At 39.4% G+C, this 21667-nt stretch overlaps 1 protein-coding gene across 3 annotated transcripts in view; it reads right to left on the bottom strand.

Annotated features, from left to right (window-relative positions):
- Positions 1-21667, bottom strand: part of NINL (ninein like) — a 112820-nt gene that overhangs the window by 79313 nt on the left and 11840 nt on the right. Inside the window, exon 2 of one of the 3 annotated variants that reach the window (XM_068565667.1) lies at positions 11869-11920. The exons of the other annotated variants lie outside the window; for them this stretch is intronic. The gene's annotated coding sequence lies outside the window, so the exon portion shown is untranslated. The remainder of the gene's footprint in view (positions 1-11868; positions 11921-21667) is intronic. 3 annotated transcript variants of the gene reach the window in all.

Raw genomic sequence — 21667 nt, 5'->3', positions numbered from 1 at the left:
CAGGTTGAGATGAATAAAAATGAGGTTTGGTTCCCGAGAAGGTCAATCTGTTCCAGTTCACTCCTGCTCCTGGGAATGATCTTTCAGGTCCTAACCTGAACGCACGCAGTCTGCCAGGTGCTCTACCTTGGTGAGGTCTGGACACCAGTTTCTGCCCACCCGACCCTGTGAGGCTGTCAAAAGTGCTGCTCAGCCTGCTCGCGTCCTTCAGAATGTATGACGGTCCCACAACGATGCAGCCCCAAAGGCCAGACTCCCCTTCCTGGGCTTTCACCCCCTCCAGGGCTTGACCTGTTCATGTTTTACTGCCTCCTAGTTCTCCAGGGTCTTCGAGTGATGGTTAAAAACAGTCTGCCCAGATGTTTCCACTTGACTACAGCAGGAAATCTAAATGACCCAGACCGACATGACTACGTTCTAAGGTAGTTCCCAACCCTACTTATAGTCAAGGCTCACTGCTTTACCCACATACTCACTAGTTTTTTTTGTTTTCCCATTCTTCTTGCATTTCTTTTTTTTCCATTTTTTTCCCTTAATTTTAATTAATTAATTTATTTATTTTTGGCTGCATTGGGTCTTCGTTGCTGTGAGCAGGCTTTCTCTAGTTTCAGCGATGGGGGCTCCTCTTCATTGGGGTGTGCGGGCTTCTCACTGAGGTGGCTTCTCTTGTTGCGGAGCACAGGCTCTAGGTGCGAGAGCTTCAGTAGTTGTGGCACGCGGGCTCAGTAGTTGTGGCTCACGGGCTCTAGAGCGCAGGCTCAGTAGTTGTGGCACACAGGCTGAGTTGCTCTGTGGCATGTGGGTTCTTCCCAGACCAGGGCTCAAACTCGTGTCCCCTTCATTGGCAGGTGGATTCTTAACCACTGTGCCACCATGGAAGTCCCTCTTCTTGCATTTCTGACTTTCCATATTGAACTATCTTTCTTTTGCCTAGAGTACAGCACTTAGAACTTCATTTTGGGTCTGCGGGTGGCAAACTCTGTTTTTGTCTGTTTAAACTTTCTTCCTTTCATCTTCATTCTTTTTTCCTTAATTAATTAATTAATTTATGGCTGAGTTGGGTCTTCGTTGCTGCGTGCGGGCTTTCTCTAGTTGTGGTGAGCAGGGGCTACTCTACGTTGCGGTGTGCGGGCTTCTCATTGTGGTGGCTTCTCTTGTTGTGGAGCACAGGCTCTAGGTGCGTGGGCTTCAGTAGTTCTGGCACGCGGGCTCAGTAGTTGTGGCGCACAGGCTTAGTTGCTCCATGGCATGTGGGATCTTCCCAGACCAGGGCTCAAACCCGTGTCCCCTGCATTGACAGGTGGATTCTTAACCACTGTGCCACCAGGGAAGTCCCTCACCTTCATTCTTTTTTTTTTTTTTTTTTTTCAAATACAGCAATTATTTCTTTAATTACATAAGGTCTCTATCATCATTGCAAAAACATACCAGTAAAGGTTTCAGTACATGGATTTATGCCAGCAAGCCTCTTTGATGTCCCGAAATCAGAGAACTTAAGAACACCACTTATAGGTATTAATCAACACATTGCCACCCTGGAGAAGAGAGAATTTTAATCAAAAATGTTATCTTTCTTCCAATATTGTTTGTTGTTGGCTTGAAAGTCTAGTAAGTAAAGGTGTCCTTACAGCAAAAAGGACACTGATTCTATACTCTTCCTTAATAGTTAATCTCAGTAGTGAATTCTTGACACCACTTTTTTTTTCCCTCACCTTCATTCTTGAAGGATGTTTCCACTGGGCATAGATTTCCTTTATCATGTTGAAAGTCATCCATCTTCTGTTCATTGTTACTGTTGAAAAGGCAATTGTGGGCTATCTGTTGCCCCTAAAGTAATCTGTCTTTCTTCTCTGGCTGCTTTTAATAATCTCTATTTTAGTTTGTTTTCTCTCATTTCTATCAATACATTTACACTATGATGTACTTTTTAATTTATCGTGCCTGGGATTCACTAATTTCTTGACTCTATGGGCTGATGTACCATTAGTTCTGGAAAATTCTCAGTCATTATTTCTTCAATTATTGCCTCTGCACTGTTGTCTCTTTCCTGCTAAGACTCAAATCAAAATGTGTTAGAACTTTTCCAACAAGCCACTCTGTCACTTATTCCCCTGTCACTTCTTTAGTTCTACATGCTGCATTCTGCATAATTTTTACTTACCCGCCTTCCAGTTTACTAATTCTTTCTCCAGCTCCATCTAATCTACTGTGAAGCATGTCCATATCGATGGCTTAATTTTAGTCACTGTATCTTTAAGTTGTAAGATTTCAATTGTGTTCTTTTCTAATTTGCTGTGTTACTTTTTATTATTTTTTACTGAATAATTCCATGCTGAAATTTCCAAGCTTGGCTTTTATTTCTTTCATTATGATTAGGATATTTGTTTTAAAGTCTCTGTCTGATCATTCTAATATCTCATGTCTTTGTGGCTCTGTTTCTGTTGTCTTTTGTTCCTGCTGGTCCTGGTTCATAGTATCTTGTTTGTTTCTTTGTGTGTCTGGTTATAACTGACTATCTGTGAACATTGTACATGAAAAATTACTTGGGGTATTATTTTTTGATGCATGGGATAATTAAATCTTCCTCTGGAGAAAATGTTCAATTTGCTTCTGCCAGTAGATTTCTGGGGGCAATACCAATCTGAGACAAATCCTTTTTAAATAAATTTATTTATTTATTTATTTACTTTTGGCTGTGTTGGGTCTTCTGAGACAAATCTTAAACTACATTCAAGATTTCAAATTCTTTGAACCACAGAAGTTGTATTATACTACAAGCCACTGCAGGTAAATGGAATACTTCTACTCCATTCCCCAGTCAAAATGAGGGATGGTTTGGTTAGTTAAATAACCTAGAAACAGAAGTCTTACCTGAAATTCTCTTTACTGAATAACATATCTTGGATATTATTCCATATGTGTATGCACAAATACATTAAGATGCAAATGTAAATATCATTCAGTTATAGAAAGAGCTTCCTCATTCTTTGCTACACCTACATGTACCACATTTGCTTAACCAATATCCTATCAATGATCATACGTTGATTTATATATATATATATATATATATATATATACACATATAAAATACATATATTTCTTTTTCATATTCTTTTCTATTATGGTTTATTACAGGATACTGAATATAGTTCCCTGTGCTATACAGTAGGTCCTTGTTGTTTATCTACTTCATATATAGTAATTTGTATCTGTTAATCCCAAACTCCTAATTTATCCCTCCCCCCATCTTTTCCCTTTGGTAACCATAAAGTTGTTTTCTATGTCTGTGAGTCTTTCTGTTTTGTAAATAAGTTCATTTGTATCATGTTTTAGATTCCACATATAAGTAATATCATATAATATTTGTCTTTCTCTGACTTAACTTCACTTAGTATGATGACCTCTAGGTCCATCTATTTTGCTGCAAATGGCATTATTTCATTCTTTTTTATGGCTGAATAGTATTCCATTGTATATATATATATACCATGTCTTCTTTATTCATTCATCTGTCGATGGACATTTAGGTTGCTTCCATGTTTTGGCAGTTGTAAATAGTGCTGCTAGTGCTGCTATGAACATTGGGGTGCATGTATCTTTTCGAAATAGAGTTTTCTCCAGATACATGTCCAGGAGTGGGATTTCTGAATCATATGGCAACTCTAGTTTTAGTTTTTTAAGGAACCTCCATACTGTTTTCCATAGTGGCTGCACCAATTTACATCCTTACCAATAGTGTAGGAGGGTTCCCTTTTCTCCACACCCTCTCCAGCATTTGTTATATGTAGACTTTTTAATGACGGCCATTCTGACCAGTGTGAGGTGATACCTCATTGTACTTTTGATTTGCATTTGTCTAATAATTAGCAATTTTGAGCATCTTTTCATGTGTCTATTGGTCATCTGTATGTCTTCTTTGGAGAAATGTCTATTTAGATTTTCTGCCCATTTCTTTTTTTGTTTTTTGTTTTTATTATTGAGTTGTATGAGCTATTTGTATATTTTGGAAATTAAGTCCTTGTCAGTCGCAGTATTTGCAAATATTTTCTCCCAGTCCATAGGTTGTCTTTTTGCTTTGTTTATGGTTTCCTTTGCTGTGCGAAAGCTTGTAAGTTTGATTAGATCCCATTAGTTAATTTTTACTTTTACTTCTATTGTCTTGGGAGACTGACCTAAGAAAATATTGGTACAATTTATGTCAGAGAATATTTTACCCATGTTCTCTTCCAGGAGTTTTATGGTGTCATGTCTTTATATTAAGTCTTTAAGTCATTTTGAGATTATTTTTGTGTATGGTATGAAGGAGTGTTCTAACTTCATTAATTTACATGCAGCTGTCCAACTTTTGCAACACTACTTGCTGAAGAGACTGTCTTTTCTCCGTTGTATATTATTGCCTCCTTCGTCAAAGGTTAATTGACCATAGCTGTATGAGTTTATTTCTGGGTTCTCTATTCTGTTCCATTGATCTATACGTCTGTTTGTGTGCCAATACCAAGTTGTTTTGATTACTGTAGCTTTGTAGTATTGTCTGAAGTCTGGAATGGTTATGCCTCCAGCTTTGTTGTTTTTCCTCAGGATTGCTTTGGCAATTCTAAGTCTTTTGTGATTCCATATAAATTTTAGGATTATTTGTTCTACTTCTGTGAAAAATGTCATGGGTAGTTTGATAGGGACTGCATTAAATCTGTAGATTGCTTTGGATAGATAGTATGGTCACTTTAACATTATTAATTCTTCCAATTCAAGAGCAAAGCATAGATTATTTCTAATATTTTGCTGTTATAAACAATACTACAGTGAATAATCTTATATATAGGTCATTGAGCACATGCATTAGCATATCTGAAAGATGTATTACTAAAAATGATGGACATACTGGGACAAAGGATCTGCACACTTACAATTTTGATAGATATGGCCAAATGCTCTTCGTCGAATTTAAATGGGACACACCAGCAGTTTGTGTCCTCATACCCTCATCAACACAGTGTTACAAGTATTTTTATTTATACTTTTGGGTTTTTTTTTTTTTAGGATTTTTTAAATTACAAGACAGGAGAATATAATATATATTACTGCAACTTTTTTTTTTCCATTAACAATATATGATGAATAATTTTCCAGGTAGATAAACAGAACACTAACACACTTTTTCTAAGTAAAATTTATACTGAAGTATAAATATTCAGGACTTCCCTGGTGGTCCAGTGGTTAAGACTACACGCTTCCACTGCAGGGGGCACAGGTTCGATCCCTGGTTGGGAAAGATCCTGCCTGCCATGTGGTGCAGCCAAAAAAAAAAAAAGAAAAGAAAAGAATAAATATTCAAAGATAAAAGTACACAAATCATAAAAGTATGGCTCAAGGAATACTTACAAAGAGAACACACTCATGTAACTACCATCCAGAATAAGAAGAAGACATTGACAGAAGGCCCCATTAGTCATTATCCACAAAAGTAATAAAATGATTCTAACACCCAATTCCAACATGTGTGTGTGTTGTGTTGTTTGTGTGTGTGTGTGTGTTTTCCCACACCACCAAGCAATTCTCTGATACCAGCTGGGTGTCCTGTAATTCTACTCAAAATTTTTAAAAATTAATTAATTAATTAATTAATTTTATTTTTGGCTGCATTGGGTCTTTGTTGCTGCGCGCTGGCTTTCTCTAGTTGTGGCGAGCGGGGACTACTCTTTGTTGTGGTGCACGGGCTTCTCATTGCAGTGGCTTCTCTTGTTGCGGAGCACAGGCTCTAGGCACGCAGGCTTCAGTAGTTGTGGCACGCAGGCTCAGTAGTTGTGGCTCCTGGGCTCTAGAGCGCAGGCTCAGTCGTTGTGGTGCACGGGCTTAGTTGCTCTGCGGCATGTGGGATCTTCCTGGACCAGGGCTCGAACCTGTGTCCCTTGCAATGGCAGGTGGATTCTTAACCGCTGCGCCACCAAGGAAGTCCCTCTACTCAATTTTGACAGTATCCACCCAGAGACAGCATCAGACCCCACAGGTTAAGGGCTCAGTCCTACAAGACTGGCCCCCCTCCACCTTCTTCAGGCACCAAATGCAAGTCCAGGTCATCACCTGTGCTTTTGACTGAGAGGCTATAGACTAGAGGTTCTAATGACACTTTCCTTGGGTTTATTTAATTTGCTAGAGCAACAAACAGCAGGGAGATTCAGGAAGGGAGTGATAGACACTGTGTCCATTTCCCATTTTCACAGCTTCTAGGCTGAGGGAAGCTCCAGCCCACACCGTGTGAAGTAGCTAAAACTTTGAGAGGAAAAACACAGTTTTGATAGCTTACAGAGTTTGAGGCAACCACAGCAACTGAAAAATGAGCAAGGAATCCTGAAAAGGAGAACACCAAAGAGAGAAAGCTCCGCATTCTGCAAATGTTACCTAACTCTCCGGAAAACCCATGGACTATGCATGTGCGAAGCAGCCTCCAAGCAGCTCAGGCAAGAATAAAAGAACTGAAATGAGATTTGAGCTGTTTCAAGAGGCAGAGTTTTCAGTCTGAGTCCAATCTCACTGCCTACTAAAACAAACACAAATGAACACTCTTCAGAGAAATATAACAGAACCTTCATTCTCCACAACACAACTTCACAATGTCCAGGATACAGTCCAAAATTATTCACAAAAATGAAGAACCAGGAAAGAGTAAGCCATTCTTAAGAGAAACCACAACCAGAGATTAACCTCAAGATGAATGAGATGTTGGAATTAGCTGCTTTAAAATCCTCTGCCACCATAATTATACTCAAGGATGTGAAAGAAAAGATTCTCCTAATGAATGCACATATAGAAAACCTCACCAGAGAAACAGAAACTATAAAACAGAGCTAAATGGAAATCTGAGAACTAAAAAACACAATACCTGAAATCTTAAAATTCCAGTGAAGGGCTTAACAGCAGAATGGATATGACAGAGGAAAAAGTCAGCAAACCTAAAGACAGATGAATAGAAATCATCCAATCTTAAGAAAAGAGAAAAGGGAATCTTTAAAAGATTAGCCTCAGGGATTAAAGAGACAATTGTCAAAGGTCTAGCATACATCCTAGAAGGAGAAGAGAGAGAATTAGGCAGAAAAACAGACTGAAGGACAAATGGCATTGATTATCCCAAATTTGGTGAAAAACAAAAATTTACAGATTCAAGAAACTCAGTAAACCCCATTTAGGATGAATGTTAATAAAGTTATACCCAGGCACATCAGAGTCAAACTGATAAAAACCAGTACAAGGAGAAAAACCTTGAAAACAGCCAAAGAAAAACAACACATCACATATAAGGACACAACAATTCAAAATGACTGCTGACTTCTCATCAGAAACAATGGGCTCCAGAAGACTGTGCAACTTCATCTTTAACATGCTTAAAAACAAAACAAAAGGAAAACTCTGTCCAACTATAATTTCATACACCAAAAAAATATCCATCAAGAGTGAAGATAAAATAAATACATCTTTTATTTTAAAAAACCAACTAAGAGAAATGTCAGCAGGCCAGTTCTAAAATAAATGGTAAAGGAAGTTCTTTAGCTGAAGAGAAATTATACCAGATGGAAACTTATATTTTCGGAAAGGAATAAACAGCACCCAGAAAAGTAAATATGGAGTAAAATAAGAGAAAAAAGTCTTAAACTTGGAAAAAATACAAACAACTAAAGTAAAATAATCATAACGTTGTCTTGTCAAATTTATAACATATGCAGATGTAATACACATAACATCTAAACCATCATAAAGTGGGTGAGATGGATGTATACATTTGCAGGATTTCTATATTACATGTGAAAGTGGTAGAATATTAACTCCAAATAAATTATGAAAAGTTAAGTCCACAAAAAAACCTGCACACAAATGTTTACAGCAGCTTTATTCATAATTGCCAAAACTTGTTAATAACCAAAATGTCCTTCAATAGGTAAGTAGATAAACTGTGGTACATCCATACAATGGAATATTATTCACCACTTTTAATAAATAAATAAATTAATTAATTAATTTTTGGCTGTGTTGAGTCTTCAACTGGGGAAGTCCCTATTCACCACTTTTAAAAAATGAACTATCAAACCATGAAAAGACATGGAGGAACCTTAAATGCACATTACTAAGTGAAAGAAGACAATCTAAAAAGGCCGCATGCTGGGGTTTCCCTGGTGGCACAGTGGTTAAGAATCCGCCTGCCAATGCAGGGGACACAGGTTCGAGCTTTGGTCTGGGAAGATCCCACATGCCATGGAGCAACTAAGCTCCTGTGCCACAACTACTGAGCCTGCACTCTAGAGCCCGCAAGCCACAACTACTAAGCCCGCGTGCTACAACCACTGAAGCCCACGCGCCTAGAGCCCGTGCTCCACAACAAAAGAAGCCACTGCAATGAGAAGTCCGCGCACTGCAACGAAGACCCAATGCAGCCAAAAATAAATAAATAAAATAAATTTATTTTTAAAATAAATAAATAAAAATTAAAAAATAAAAAGGCTGCATGCTATATAATTCCAAGTATATGACATTCTGGAGAAAGTAAAACTGTGGAGACAGTAAAAAGATCAGTGGTTGCCGGGGTGGGGACGGGGCATGGCTGAACAGACAGAGCACAGGGAATTTAGGGCAATGTTTACTTCTCTGTATGATACTGTAAAGGTGGAAACGTTATTATGCGTTTAAAAAACCCTCAGGATGTAAAACACAGAGAGTGAACCATAATGTAAACTATGGACTCTGGGTGATAATGATGTCAATGTAGGTTCATCAACTGTAACCACAGTGGTGAGGGATGTTGATGGTGGAGGAGGCTACGGGGTGGGAGAAGTATATGGGAACTTTCTGTACTGTCTATTCAATTTTGCTGTGAACCTAAGAGTGCTCTAAAAAAATAATGTCTATTAAAATTTTTTTAAGAAAACAGAAAAAATTGTTGGATAAAATACTGATTATGCTACAACATTTATGACCCTTGAGAACATTATGCCTAATGAAAGAAGCCAGTCATAAAAGACCACATAGAGTATGACTTCATGTATATGAAATGTTCAGAATAGGCAAATCTATAGAGACAGAAAATAAATTAGTGGTTGCCCTGGGCTAATGGGGGCGGGGTGTCAGAAAGAAATGGGGAGTGACTGCTAATGTGGAATTCTTTTGAAATGATGAAATTGTTCTAAAATTTGTTGTGGTCATGGTTGCACAACCCTGTGAATATACTAAAAACCACTGGATTATACATATTAAATGGGTGAATTGATGGTATGTGAATTGTATCTCATTAAAGCCTGTCATTTTTTTAAAGTAAAGCTGCAATTTTTAAAAAGTAACTGGTTAGAACCCATACCATGCATACTTTAAACATTAGAATGCTGAAGAGGCCATATTAATAGACTTCTAGAGACAGGGTATTATCAAAGATAGTCTTTTCATAGTGATAATTCAGCAGGAAGGCATGTCATAAATATCCACATGCTTAACAACAGAGTCTCAAAATAAACAAAGCAAAAACTGAAAGAACCAAAGATAGAAATAGACAATTCCACAATTATAGTTGGAAATTTTAACACCAGTTTCTCAGCAGGTGATAGAATTAGATTCCCCACCCCCCCAAAAAAATATCAATAACGATACAGATGATCTACACAACACCATCGACTACCTTGCCTAAAAATAAATATGCTGGGACTTCCCTGGTGCTGCAGTGGCTAAGAATCTGCCTGCTAATGCAGGGGACACGGGTTCGAGCCCTGGTCCGGGAAGATCCCACATGCGGCGGAGCACCTAAGCCTGTGCGCCACAACTACTGAGCATGCACTCTAGAGCCCGCAAGCCACAACTACTGAGCCCATGTGCCACAACTACTGAAGCCCTCGTGCCTAGAGCCTGTGCTCCACAACAAGAGAAGCCACCACAATGAGAGGCCCACACACCACAACAAAGACCCAATGTAGCCAAAATATATACATACATACATACATACATACATACACACATAAAATAAGTATGCTGAGTATAATGAGCAGTGGTTAAGCATTCATTTCATAATAATTTTTTGTCTCCTCAGAACGTACAAGGATCTTTCAGTGGTCTGAAATCTTAAGTCTTCGTAAAGAAGCTGACCAAGGTAATTTGCACTGATGCCTTCTTCCTTCTTAACATCCTTTTCCAAACATGAAGATTCATTCAAAACCATTCCATTTTCCCCAAGGCACAGTCACCTTATTCTTTCCTCTTAGACTTTTAAATTCTCTACTCCCCAGAACCCAGGTGGTTTTGATAAGAAGCCCTGCTTCCCTTCAGAAATGTGTTGAGGGCCAATCACAAGCGGTCAGTCAGAGGTAGGGGCTATCCAGGCGGGTGGTTTTTGAGTGCTGCAAACACCACGCAGCAAAAAGTGGACCTGGCCTGTATCCCCATTTCATCACACGGCAGCGGACACCTGGAAGGCATTTGTTCATTTCCTAACAGCAAGCAGCAGAGTCGAGGCACAAGCTGGAGTCTCCTGCTTTTCGCAGGAGGTTGTTTCACCGCCAGTGCCTTGTGATGTTCTCCAGAGTCTTAGGTTCCATAACACTGTTGCTTTTCAGCAGTTACCCGCCAGGTTCTGCCTCAAGAGACCCATACAACCACCTTCAACATAAGTGACTATCATGTAACGACATATGGCCTGAAAAGACAGCCCCGTGTCTGAAGCATCTGCACACCAGAGAGCCTCCATCACACGGATGAGGCCACGTTGCGGGCTCATGCTCCTCCACCCTAAGGATCAAGGGCCCCAGGGCACGTCCTCTCCCTCAAACCACTCCCAGGTAATACAAGTTGCTCTGCATCTGTGGGACCAGGCTAGGACAGCAAGGAGAACATTAAAGAGGAGGTACCACTGGGGCTATGTACACCATGGGAGGATGCCAGGGATAGCTTATTTTTAAAAAGGAAGAAAGAAAAGCAAGTTGCAAAACTGTATTCTTTCATTCAAGAAATATTTACTGAGGGAATTCCCTGGCAGTCCAGGGGTTAGGACTCCGTGCTTTCACTGCTCAGGGCTCGGGTTCAACCCCTGATCAGGGAACCAGGATCCCACAAGCTGCACGGCGAGGCCAGAAAAGAAAAAGAAAAAGAAGAAATATTTACTGAGCGTGTGCCATTCTAGGCACTTGGGACGCTGCAACTAACGAAGCAGACAAACGCTCTCAAGCCGGCAAATAAGCAAATACTATCTTAGATGGTGCTAAGTGGTACAAGAGAAACAAAGCAGGAGGGGGTGGGGGAGTTGGCTCACAGTTTTAAATGGGGGGACTGGGAAGGCCTCCCTGTAACGTGGCCTTTCTCCACGCCTGAAGGTTCCCTCCCTTGGTCTGCATACATATGCTTCACAAAAAGCCAGGTTGGCCTCAAATGATTTCAGGAGGTCCCTGAACCCCTGAGTATTCCCCTGCCTTCTTCTGAAGCCTGAAATTCCTTTAATGAGGGTGGAAAAAAACCTATTTAATTACATACTCTCAAAGAGGAATATCTGATGGTTTTGGAAAAGCTGGCAGGCCGTGCTCCCATGTCACCAGGCGACCATGGAAGCATATGGCTGATGGCTGGGCTTTGCTCTGTCATAGGAGAAGGGGGGCACAAATTCCAAGAAGACAGGGGGTCACTGAGTCAGGAGGAGCAAAGGGGGATATCAGACGGCACTCATCCAGGCTCAGCTACCTCTGCCTGGTTGGTGCAGGACAGAGCAGCTGTCTGCTGCGTGGTGCTTATGTTGTGCGGCTGACACCAGGCAATTCCAGTACACTAACCATGATGTTTACACAAGACAATTTAGCAGTGACTGAGCACCCTGGAGACTCACCGATCAGCAGCACTAAGCTGAATCCTTACCTTCTGCACCATCCGCAATAAGGTGAGAGGAGAGCTCTCCAGCAGACCTGCTCTGAAAGAAACGTTAAAGAAAATTCTTCAGATGGGAAGGAAACAATACCAGAGGGAAAAGTGAAATTTCAGGAATAATGGAGGAGCAATAGAAATGGCAAATAACTATGTAAATATAAGACTATTTTGTATGTACATGTGATGTATGTATGTATGACAGCAAAAAGCAAAACTTCTAACACTGAAGCAGTTTCTGATGCGTGAAGATGTAACACAAAGTGGTGGTGTGGTTTCTATGTTCCCCTTGAAGTGGCACAATCTTATTTTCAAGTAGACAGAGAAAAGCTAAATATGAGTACTGTAATCTCTAGAGCAACCACTAAAATAGCTATACAAAGATACATGGTTAAAAACTTCAAGAGTGATTAAAATGGGACACTAAGAATATAGTCAATAATATAGTAAATAATAATGTAGGGGAATATAGTCAATAATAATGTAATATCTTTTATGGTGACAGATGGTAACTAGACTTACGGTGATCATTTTGAAATGTACAGAAATATCAAATCACTATGTTGTGCACCAGGAACTAACATAGTGTGTAGGTCAATTATACTTCAAAAACAAACAAGCTCATAGAAAAAGATATCAGATTTGTGGTTATTGGAGGGGTATGGGGAGGGGGAATTAGATGAATGTAGTCAAAAGGTACAAACTTCCAGTTATAAGATAAATAATTACTAGGGATGTAATGTACAACATGATAAACACAATTAACAAACACTGCTGTATGTTTTTTTTGGGTTTTTTAAAATAATTTTTTATTTTATTTATTTTTGGCTGCGTTGGGTCATTTGCTGCATGTGGGCTTTCTCTAGTTGTGGCAAGCGGGGGCTACTCTGATGCGGTGCACGAGCTTCTCTTGTTGTGGAGCACGGGTTCTAGGCACACAGGCTTCAGTAGTTGCAGCATGTGGGCTTCAGTAGTTGTGGCTCGCGGGCTCTAGAGCGCAGGCTCAGTTGCTCCACGGCATGTGGGATCTTCCTGAACCAGGGCTCGAACCCATGTCCCTTGCATTGGCAGGCGGGTTCTTAACCACTGCACCACCAGGGTAGCCCCGCTGCTGTATGTTATATATGAAAATTGTTAAAGAGAGTAAATCCTAACAGTTCTTATCACAAGGAAAAAATATTATTTTTTCATTTTCTTTTATTTTGTATCTATATGAAATGATAGGTGTTCACTAAACTTATTGTGGTAACTATTTCGTGATGTATGTAAATCAAATCATTCTGTACATCTTAAACTTACACAGTTTTGTATATCAATTATATCTCAATAAAACTGGAAGAAAAAATGAAATAATAAAAAAAAAAGGAATGCTAAGAAACATTCAAGTAATCCAGGAAAGGAAAAGAGAGAAATAAAAATATAGAGGACAGGGCTTCCCTGGTGGCGCAGTGGTTGAGAATCTGCCTGCCAATGCAGGGGACACGGGTTCGAGCCCTGGTCTGGGAAGATCCCACATGCTGCGGAGCAACTGGGCCCGTGAGCCACAACTACTGAGCCTGTGCATCTGGAGCCTGTGCTCCGCAACAAGAGAGGCCACGATAGTGAGAGGCCCGCGCACCGCAATGAACAGTGGCCCCCACCTGCCGCAACTGGAGAAAGCCCTCGCACAGAAATGAAGACCCAACACAGCCGTAAATAAATAATTAAAAAAGAAAAAAAGATCCTGTTTAAAAAAAATATATATATATAGAGGACAGTTATATGTCAACTGTATCTCAAAAAGCATACAAACACACACCAGGGACAAACAGAAAACAAATAATAAAATGATAGACCTATTTCCAAACATATTAATGGTTACATTAAATGTAAATGGTCTAAACACACTGACTAAAAGAGAGGGACTATGAGACCCAAATACATGCTCCATACAAGAAATCTACTTCATTTTTTAGTAGAAGGATGGGTAAAATAAGCCATACAAACAATATTCCTTTACGTGAAGTGGCTATATTAACACCAGAAGTAGACTTTGGAGCAAGGAAATTACCAGAGATATAGAGGGGCATTAAATGACTTCAAAATGTCCACTCACCAAGAAGACATAATAATCCTAAATGTAGATACACCCAAAAATAGACCAACAAAATACATGAAGCAAAAATGGACAGAACAAACTTCTTTTTCAGTTCCACAGCTTTCTTGGGGCAAAATTCTCTGGAGCCAGTAACTGATAGAAACACATAAACAGTAGGTGACAACTGCTGGAGGCTGGAGATGGAGAGATGGAGTTTAAAACTCCTGGGTTGGGGGGAGGGAGAAGAGATGACACACATTCATGAGTTTTACTTCCAGGATCCCCACCAGGTCTTCATGGTAAAGACTGGAGAAAAAAAAATCTCTCATGATTTGGACAGGGAGGAGAGGAAAACTTACAGTTTTGAAATGCACCCAGAGAAAAGTAATCATTTTGAAAAACCACCCATAGCAAATGCCTTGCCTCAAAAGAAAACTATTTTATCAGAGCCTTATCAGACCTGTGGGGAAGGGCAACTTGACAACTGGAGTGTCTTCTAGCCTTCCTGTCTTACAACAGGGAGGAAAAACAACAACAACAACAACAACAACAAAGGAAAAACTAAGAAACTTCTGAAGGGCACAGTCCAGGACCTCAGGCCCACAAAAACAGTCTGACTCACAGGATTACGGAATGCTTTCCTCGCCTAGCACCTCACCACCACATGCACAGGGCTCCAGTAGAAAAACAGTTCATTACACCAAGAGAGCTGCAAGACACAGATTCCATTTCAGATAGAGTTTCTGGGGAAACCTATAGACAGTAGGGAGACAACAAAGGAACCTGAAGAATCTGAAGCCTCTACCACTTCAGCAAACATCAAACACAGTAGGAGTTAGGATTCCTAGCCAGAAAAACATAAAACCTCACAGTACACATCTACTTATTTCAGTTCCTATTACCCGATATGTCAAGTCCAGTTTTCAACAAATAGTTACAAGGTGAGCTAAAGGCAAGAAAAAGCAGAATTTGAGGAGATAAAGCAGGCATGAGAACCTGACTCAGATATGGCAAAGATTTTGCAATCATCAGACTGGGAGTTTAACTATGATTACTATGCTAGGACCTGTAATGGAAAAAAAGTGGACAACCTACAAAAACAGATGGATAATATAAGCAGAGAGATGGAAATTCTAAGAAAGAATCAAAAGGAAATGCTAGAAATCAAAAAGACAGTAACAGAAATGAAGAATGCCTTTGATAGGCTCATCAGTAGACTGGACATGGCTGAGGAAAAATCAGTGAGCTTTAATTTACGTCATTAGAAACTTCTCAAACTGAAAAACAAAGAGAAAAAATAATGGAGGGGGGGAATAAAGGAACAGAATACGCAAGAACTGTGAGACAATTACAAAAGGTGTAACATATGCATAATTAAAATATGAGAAGGGACTTCCCTGGCGGTCCAGTGGTTAAGACTCCACACTTCCACTGCAGGGGGCATGGGTTCGATCCCTGGTCGGGGAAATAAGATCCCACATGCTGTGCAGCACAGCCAAGAAATAAAAAATAAGAATAAAAATAGGGGCTTCCCTGGTGGCACAATGCTTAAGAATCTGCCTGCCAATGCAGGGGACACAGGTTCAAGCCCTGGTCTGTGAAGAACCCACATGTCGCGGAGCAACTAAGCCTGTGTGCCACAACTACTGAGCCTGCGCTCTAGGGCCCGTGAGCCACAACTACTGAGCCTGCATGCCACAACTACTGAAGCCACCATGCCTAGAGCCCGTGCTCTGCAACAAGAGAAGCCACTGCAATGAGAAGCCTGCACACCACAACGAAAGAGTAGCCCCCGCTCACCGCAACTAGAGAAATCCCATGTGCAGCAACAAAGACCCAATGCAGCCAAAAATAAATAAATAAATAAATAAATTTATTAAAAAATAAAAATAATTTTTTTTAAACAATGAGAAGGAGAAGAAACACAGAAATGAGCAGAAGAAACATTTGAAGTAATAATGGCTGAGAATTTTCCAAAATTAATGATAGATCCCAAAGTACACATCCAGGAAGCTTGGAGAACACCAACAAGGATAAATATCCAAAAAACTACACCTAGGCATATCATATTCAAACTACAGAAAACCAAAGACAAATCCTCAAAGAAGCCAGAGGGAAAAAAACATCTCACCTGTAGAGGAGCAAAGTAAAGAATTACATCCGACTTCTCAGAAGCCATGAGCAAGAGAATGGAGTAACACATCTGAAGCACTGAATGAATAAACTACCAACCTATAGTTGTATATCCAGAGAAATTATCCTTCAAAAGTGAAGAAGAAATAAAGACTTTCTCAGACAAACAAAAGCTGAAGGAATGCATTGCCAGGAGACCTGCCTTGCAAAAACCGTTAAAAGTTCTTCCGAGAAAAGGAAAATATATATAGGTCAGAAACTCAGATCAACATTTAAAAAGGGAAAGCATAAGAGAAAGAATAAATGAAGGTAAAATAAAGTGTTTCACTTTTCTTTTTCTTTTTTTTTTTTTGGCCACACTGCATGGCTTGTGGGATCTTAGCTCCCCAACCAGGGATTGAACCTGCACCCTCGGCAGTGAAAGCACGAGGTCCTAACCACCAGACTGCCAGGGAATTCGCTCATTTTTCTTATTGACTTAATAGATAACTGTTCAAAATAAAAATAACAACAATGTGCTGGGTGATCATAGCTTATGGATACGTGAAATGAATGACTGCAGTGTTATAAGGAGCGGGAAGGAGGACTCGGGAATACTCTGTTATGAGGTACCTGCACTATCTGTAAAGTGGTACAGAGTTATTTGAAAGGGTACATAGGGACTTTCCTGGTAGTCCAGTGGCTAAGACTCTGCACTCCCAATGCAGGGGGTCCAGGTTCGATCTCTGGTCAGGGAACTAGATCCCACGTGCTGCAACTAAGAATTCAAATGTCGCAACTAAAGATCCCACAGGCTGCAACTAAAGATCCTGCATGCAGCAACCATGTGCCACAAAGAAGAGCCCGCACTTGGCAATGAAGATCCCGCGTGCCCCAACCAAGACCCAACGCAGCCAAATAAATAAGTAAATATTAAAAAAAAAAAACAGCGGACATAGATTAGTTGCAAATGTATATTACAAACTCCAGGGCAACCATTAAAATTCTTTTTCAAAAGAAGAATTGATATGCTAAGAGAAGAGAGAAAATGAAATCATATAAAATGCTCAATTAAAGCCAGAGAAGACAGGAAAAAAGGGAATATATTTTAAAAAGGAAACAAAGAATAGTGCAATGAATGGAAAACAGTTACAAATATAGTAGATATTAATCCAACTATATCAATAATCACTTTCAGTGTGAATGGTCTGAATACACCAATCAAAAGACAGAGCCTGGGGGCTTCCCTGGTGGCGCAGTGGTTGAGAATCTGCCTGCCAATGCAGGAGACACGGGTTCGAGCCCTGGTCTGGGAAGATCCCACATGCCGCAGAGCAAGTAAGCCCGTGTACCACAACTACTGAGCCTGCGCTCTAGAGCCCGCGAGTCACAACTACTGAGCCCACACGCCACAGCTACTGAAGTCCATGCACCTAGAGCCCATGCTCCGCAACAAGAGAAGCCACCACAATGAGAACCCCATGCACTGCAACAAAGAGTAGCCCCTGTTCGCCACAACTAGAGAAAGCCTGCATGCAGCAACGAAGACCCAACGCAGCCAAAAATAAATAAATTAATAAATAAATAAATTTTAAAAAGAAGACAGAGCCTGTTAGAGTGGATAAAAAAACAAGACCCAACTATATGCAGTCTACAAGAAACCCATTTTAAATATGAAGACACACATAGATTAAACGTAAAGGGATAGGGACTTCCCTGGTGGCGAAGTGGTCAAGAATCCACCTGCCAATGCAGGGGACATGGGTTCGATCCCTGGTCCGGGAAGATCCCACAGGCTGCGGTGCAACTAAGCCCATGCACCACAACTACTGAGCCCGTGTGCCACAACTACTGAAGCCCAAGCACCTAGAGCCCATGCTCCACAACAAGAGAAGCCACCATAATGAGAAGCCTGTGGACCGCAACAAAGAGTGGCCCCCGCTCTCCGCAACTACAGAAAGCCCGTGAGCAGCAACGAAGACCCAGCACAGCCAAAAATAAATTTAAAAAAATAAATTTATTAAAAAAAAAAAAAGTAAAGGGATAGAGAAAGATTTACCATGCTAACACTAATCAAAAGAAAGCTGGAGTAGCTATGTGGATCTCAGACAAAGCAGACTCAGAACAAGGAAAATTATCAGGGATAAAGAGGGACATTACATAATGATAAAGGAGACAATTCTCCAAGAAGACATAACAATCCTTGAACATATGGACTAACCACAGAGTACAACATACAAGAGGCAAGATATGATAGAACTACAAGGAGAAATAGACACATCCACTATTACGGTTCAACACTTCAACACACTTCTATCCATAACTGACATATCCAGCAGGCACAGGATCATTAGGGATGAAGCTGAACTGAAGAGCATCAATTATGTGGACCTAATGGACCTTTGTAGAATACTTCATCAGAATTCATCAATATTCAAAAAAAGAAAAGAAAAGTGGCAGTCCCGTGGTTAGGGTTTGGCGCTTCCACCGTGGTCTGGGTTCAATCCCTGGTCAGGGAACTAAGATCCCACAAGCCTCACAGTGCGGCCAGAAAAAAACCCCAAAACACAAGGATTTTATTGTATAGCACAGGGAACTATATTCAATATCTTGTAATAAATTATAATGAAAAAGAATCAAAAAAAAGGATATAGATATATACATATATATGTATAACCGAACTACTTTGCTCTACACCTGAAACTAACACAATATTATAAATCAACTATACTTCAATTAAAAAAAAAAAGATTCATCAGTATTCATAGACTATAATAGCAGAATGCATCTTCTTCTCAAGCTCACATGGAACATTCACCAAGATAGACCACATCCTGGGTCATAAAACATACATCAACAAATTAAAAAAAAAACTGAAATCACACAAAGCATCCTATCTAACCACAATGGAATTAAACTAGAGGTAAGTAACAGAAGGAGGAAAATCTCCCAACACTTGGAAATTAAACAACATACCCTTACTAATCTATTGGTCAGGGAGAATATCTCATGGGAAGTTTTAAAATATATTAAACTGAATGAAAGTGAAAGTGCAGCATATAAAAATCTATAGGGTGCAGCTAAAGTAGTTCTCAGAGGGAAATTTCTATCACTAAATACTTATATTAGAAAAGACGAAGAGTCTTGAATCAGTAATCTCAGCTTCCACCTTAAGAAACTAGAAAAAAAGAGCAAAATGAACGTAAGCAAGCAGAAGAGTGCAAATAATAAGAAGGAAAAATCAATGAAACTGAAAACAGAAAAGTAATAGAGAAAAATCAATAAAACTCAAAGCTGATTTTTGCTAGAGATGATTGATAAACCTCTAGCAAGACTAACAGAGAAAAAAGAGAGAAGACACAAACTGTCATCATTAGAAATAAAAGAATATCTTTACAGATTCTGCAGACGTTAAAAAGATAATAAGGAATGCTACAAATACCTCTACACACATAACTTCAACAACTTAGATGAAATGGACCAATTCCTTGAAAATCACAAAGTATCAGAACTTCCCCAAGATCAAATATGTAGATAATCTAAATGATAGTTCTAAAACTATTAAAGAAATTTAATTTGTGGTTTAAAAACTTCCAGAAAAGAAATTGCCAAGTGCAGATGGCTTTACTAGCAAATCCTACCAAACATTTAAGTTGGAAATAACACCAGTTCTATACAATATCTTCCAGAAAATAAAAGAGACAACCCTTCCCACCTCATTTTACGAGGCCAGCATTATCTCGATACCAAAAGCAGGCAATGACAATACAAGAGAAAAAAACTTAGGTCAATATCTCTCATGAATATAGATGCAGAATTCCTCAACAAAATATTAGCAAATCAAATCCAGGAATATATAAGAATAATAATACACTTATGAAGTGGGTTTATACCAGAAATGCAAGGCTGATTTAATATTCAAAAATCAATCAATGGTAGTACCAAAACATCTACTTAAGTTCTTTCATTTGTACCATTCCTTCGAATAAAGTAATTTGGTACCTCCCCACCTCCTTCCCCTCCCCAAAACAGTCAATGATTGATCATTGCAACAACAGACTAAAAAGAAAAACCTACACGATCACATCAGTGGATGCAGAAAAAGCATTTCAAAAATTCAATATCCACTCATGCCAAAAACTCTCAGCAAACTATGAATAAAAGGGAACTTCCTTAAGCTGATGAAGAGCATCTACTAAAAAACCCATAGCTTAACCCATCATACTTAACAGTGAAACACTGAATGTTTTCTCTGTAAGACTGGGAAAAGCAAGGACATCCAGTCTCACCCTTCTTATTCTGCATCATACTGGAAGACATAGTACAATGAAGGAAAAGGAAACAAAAGCCATTCAGATTGGAAATGAAGAAACAAAACTCCCTATTCACAGATTACATGATTGTCTATGTAAAAAACCCCAAGGAATCTACAAAAAAACTCCTAAAGCTAATAAGTTTAGCAAAATCATAGAATACAAGTCAACATACAAAATCAATCATATTTCAGTGGAGTTGGAAACTGAAATTTACAAAACAATACTATTTACAACACCTCTGCAAAAAAAAGTGAACATTTAAGTATAATTCTATAATGCAGATCTGTATGCTGAAAACTACAAAACACTAATGAAAGAAATCAAAGAAGATCTAAATAAATGAAGAGACATACCATTTTCATGCATTAGAAGACTCAATATAGTTAAGATGTCAACGCTCCCCAAACTGACCTGTAGATTTAACATAATTCCGAAAGAAATCCCAGCAGAGTTTTTTATTTGGACAGGCTGATTCTAAAATGCATATGGAAGGGCAAAGGAACTAGAATAGACAAAGTGTTTTGAAAAAAGGAATAACGTGAACTCCCTGGCAGTACAGTGGTTAGGGCTCTGTACTGAGGGCCCAGGGTTCAATCCCTGGCTGGATAAGATCCTACAACCCACACAGCTCGGTTGGAAAAAAAAAAAAAAAAAAAAGGAATAAATTTGGAGGATTCATATTACCTAATTTTATGACTTATTTTAAGTCTACAATAATCAAGACAGTGTGGTGTTCATGAAGGGATGAGCACAAACAGTCCTCTCCTGGTATATCCGCAGGGGATTGGTTCCAGGACACCCTAGCAGACACCAAAATCCGCACATGCTCAAGTCCCTCATATAAAATGGCAGAGTCCAGTCGACCCTCCATGGCCCTCCACATCCCAGGGTTCTGCATCCGGGAATTCAACCAACTGTGGATCAAACTGCACGGATACGGAGGGACAACTGTGTACATACCTAAATCAGTGGAACTGAATCCAGAAATAGACTCACAAATACGGCCATTTGATCTCTGATAAAGTTGCAAAACCGATTTGATAGAGTAAGAATAGTGTTTGCAGCAAACGCTGTCGGAACAATGGAATATCCATATGCAGGAAAAAGAAACAACGAAAACCTCACACCTTATACAAAAATTAACTCAAAGTTTATCATTAATCTACACATAAAACATAATAGTACAAAACTTTCAGAAGAAAACATGGGAGGAAATCTTTATCACTTGGAGTTAGATGAGTTCTTAAAAAGGATACAAAAAGTAAAATCCATTTAAGACACCGATAAA

The sequence above is a fragment of the Eschrichtius robustus genome, chromosome 16 (assembly GCF_028021215.1).
Source record: "Eschrichtius robustus isolate mEscRob2 chromosome 16, mEscRob2.pri, whole genome shotgun sequence".
Taxonomy (NCBI): domain Eukaryota; kingdom Metazoa; phylum Chordata; class Mammalia; order Artiodactyla; family Eschrichtiidae; genus Eschrichtius; species Eschrichtius robustus.
Note: the sequence above shows the minus strand (reverse complement) of the source record. Positions and strands in the feature narration are given on the sequence as shown.